Source organism: Schistocerca cancellata, chromosome 8 (genome assembly GCF_023864275.1).
Source record: "Schistocerca cancellata isolate TAMUIC-IGC-003103 chromosome 8, iqSchCanc2.1, whole genome shotgun sequence".
Lineage (NCBI taxonomy): Eukaryota > Metazoa > Arthropoda > Insecta > Orthoptera > Acrididae > Schistocerca > Schistocerca cancellata.
Window position 1 is genome coordinate 14,433,361 of NC_064633.1, and position 4,125 is coordinate 14,437,485.

Here is a 4,125-nt window from a genome sequence, read left to right on the forward strand (position 1 = left end):
TCAGGGATACAGAAACACAAGCTGTTGAGCAAAGAAATAAATACGAAGTGCAGGGAAGCTGAGCTGAAATAGCTGAAGGAAAATGTTAAGAAGTCTAAAAAGAAATGATTATCAGAATGACTGACTCAATATATATGAAAGTGAAAGCAGCCTTCCATGAAATTGTAACGTTAAGAGCGCTATGGGAGTTCCACTGTAAAAATACAGAGGAGGGATCAGATAGGTGGAAAGAGTACATTGAAAATCTCTATGAGGGGGAATATTTGTCTGATATGATAGAAGATGTAGACGATCTTATGGAATTCTGTTACCTAGGCAGCAAAATAACCAATGACAGAAGGAGCGAGGAGGACATCAAAAGCAGACTAGTACTGGCAAATAGGGCATTCCTAGCCGAGAGAGATCTACTAGTGTCAAACACAGGCCTTAATTTGAGAGAGATATCTCTAAGTATGTATGTTTGGAGTACAGCATTATATGGTAGCGAAACATTGACTGTGGGAAAACCGGAACAGGAAAGAAATCTAACATTTGAGTTGTGGTGCTACAGACTAATGTCGAAAATTAGGTGGTCTGATAAGGTAAGGAATGAGGAGGTCGTACGCAGAATTGAAGAGGAAAGGAATGTTTGGAAAACCGTGTCAAGAAGACGGGACAGGATGACAGGACATCTGTTTAAACATCAGGGAATGACTTCCATGGTACTAGAGGGAGTTGTAGAGGGCAAAAATTGTAGAAGAAGACAGAGACTGGAATATACGCAGAAAATAACTGAGGACGTAGGTTGCAAGTGCTACTCCGAGATGAAGAATTTGGCACAGGAGTGGAGTTCGTGGTGGGCTGCATCAAACCAGTCAGAAGACTGATGACTCAAAAAAAAAAAAAAAAAAAAAAAAAAAGGCATATAGTATGCTCCAACATTTGTAACTGTATGCCACAGAAACCCAAATCGGAAAAGTAGTCTGACCAGGAATATGTAATGGAATAGTCATAGAGACACATGCGTCCTTAATATATGTGCAATAGAAATGAATTTTGTACAGATAACTGTTCCGTCGTGAATCAATAAGTAATTTTCCAATCGTAAATCAATATGCAAATTTCGTCTACGAAACTGTCCAAGAGTTATAGAATGTATTTGCTTCTGGCTTCTTGCCCCAAGCATTGCGAATGAGGATTTTCCCTCGTGTCAGTATTCACTGATTCTAAACTTGAAAGAACAATTAAATGACTGCTGTCTTGAAACATTAAGCTCAGAATATAACTTCAAGCCAAAATATTCCGTTATTATTTCATTTATGATGCACCTGCTTACAATAGATTTCATCATATATCCCACGCATAAACCAGATTATTACATATGCGATTTTAGTCTTTCTCGGCATTGATGAATTCAAAAATGGTTCAAATGGCTCTGAGCACTATGGGACTCATCTGCTGTGGTCATAAGTCCCCTAGAACTTAGAACTACTTAAACCTAACTAACCTAAGAACAGCACACAACATCCAGCCATCACGAGGCAGAGAAAATCCCTGACCCCGCCGGGAATCGAACCCAGGAACCCGGGCGTGGGAAGCGAGAACGCTACCGCACGACCCCATTGATGAATTCTTCTCCGGTTATCAGCCGAGTGGTAGCGTCGTCTTGTTGCAACGTTTCACTGAGTTTCGTACCCATCATCTTCTGGCGATGTACCTTCGCTCGTTGAAACATTGCGACAAGACGACGCCACCACTCGGCTCATAACCCGAGAAGAATTCATCAGATTATTACACGTCGTACTGTGAGGACAGAAGTCTTCCAAACAGCAGCCAACAACTTAGCTTTCTCATCTGTAATATAACTTCACACAAAGGCACAGTATTTGCTGGATAATGGTTTGCAACAGCAGAATGAAACTAAAGTAGTTAACTACAATTGTTTTTAGGGTTTCGTGATCACTTTTTGACATAGTGCCTGTTGGATTCTGTCTCAGGTCTTCGGCCAATGTTTGTTCATCGATTTTTCTGACGGTCCGTCACCTCGAGTGACTTACATTTTGAAAGCTTCGTGGTCGTAGGTTGTGTTCCAGAAATGAACAGCATAGAGACAGAAGTGATGACACTTTCTGCAGAACCTGCAGGACAACGCTGAAGCACGTACATTGCGAGCTGTTACTGATTTGTTTGACTGACGGGGCTGCTAAGTCCTATATTACCTACTTCGCTCCCTGACGTAAGCCCTCGTGAGTTCAACTCGATTTCTAAACTGAAGGAAACACTTAACGGCATTCGCTTCAGAACTGCTACAAATCCGTCGGGCAATAGACCGCGCCGCTCGAACTGTCAACACAACTGGTAATGCTAAGAGTATCTTACGACTTCCACATCGCTGGCAACGGGTTATACACAATGCTGGTGACTACTTTGAAGGTCAGTAAAACTTGAAACACGTATCTATTTTGAACGAGCTGTAAATAAATAGTTGCCACTATTGAAGTTCCAACCCTCGTATGTATCTTTCACCTACCTAATGGGGTGTTTCCCCAGGTTATTACTGCTATGGTTCCGTCCTAGCACCCTGCAACTGTCGTTTACTGCCGGGGAGGAATCCAGGATCCGATCAACATGAGGGTTTCCTCTTTCGTGTTGAAGCTATCGTCATGTGTGTAGATTTCTATGGCTTCCCTAAACAGGCGTGTATATTGGCTCTTCTACACAGAAAGAACTTTCTTGTCAGCGAATTTTCTTATGTGGTCGGTCTCACACAGTGCATGCTCCGCCACGGCCTTTGTGGTTGTGCAGTATACGGTCGATTCTGCTCCGTACCCTATGGATTTACCCGACATTTCTTCTTCCGACGTGTCACTTCGCCGAGTGCTAGATTTCGTGACACGTCTTATGCAACTGATGAGTACCCATTTCTCCTCAGAAAGCCTTCCAGTTGTTCCATCTTACTTCCCAGGTGCTGCAACTGATATGATGGTGTGCGCCGCGCGATACAAGCGTATTAATCGTCCCTTTTTCGTGGCTGGGATGATGATCTGACGGTTTGTTTAGGAATTGGGCTTTGTATGGTTTTGATACAATCTGTGTCCCAGTTATCATGATGTACATTAAACGATTCATTTTGATCAGAGGATTAAAAGTTTTTTAATTAGATTTCTTCTAGTAAGGAATTAATTAAGTAACTGATATGTCTTTATTAATGTTCTAAGTAATTAACAGTAACTAAAGGATTGTCTTGTAAGCGAAAGCCGGCCGCGGTGGTCTAGCGGTTCTGGCGCTGCAGTCCGGAACCGTGGGACTGCTACGGTCGCAGGTTCGAATCCTGCCTCGGGCATGGGTGTGTGTGATGTCCTTAGGTTAGTTAGGTTTAAGTAGTTCTAAGTTCTAGGGGACTTATGACCTAAGATGTTGAGTCCCATAGTGCTCAGAGCCATTTGAACCATTTTTTTGTAAGCGAAACTAGACGTCAGATATGAGGTACTCTGAATTCCCGGTTCGATCGAAGTACATCAATAGCTAAATGTCAAAAATAAGATGAGCAGTGTCCTCATATGAGACTTGGAAGTATTAGTTAATGGAAGCAATACCGCACAAGCCTGTTATCTAACGGTCCATAAGATGTGTTTCTGAAATTCATATATATAAGGGGCGGTCAAAAAGAAACGAGCAGGAGGCATAGTTACAGAAACCAGTACCTGTATGTCAGAAGTATTGAGTCTGCCTGTTGAGACACTTGTTCCACTGTGACACAAGGCGGTGAATGGCTGTGTCTTAAAATTCCCGGGGCTGCGATGTTAAGCAGTTCCGCATGTGGAGCTGCACGTCGTTGACCGAGGTGAATCGCTTTCCCCTCGGAGCCTTTTCAAGGGGACAGAAAATGACGTAGTCACAGGTAGAGAGGTCCTGACTGTATTGAGGATGGCTGAGAACCTCCCATTTGAATTTCTGCAGGAGTTCCGCGACTTTGTTGGCCGTACCCGTAGTCTAGGAGTAGCGTCTTTGATTCATAATCAAAAAGTCTTCGGTCCCGGGTTCGATCCCCACCACTGCCCAAATTTTAATAAATAATCAGCATTGGCGGCCGAAGACTTCCGGCATAAGAAGTCAGCCTCATTCTGCCAACGGCCTCGTCAAAGA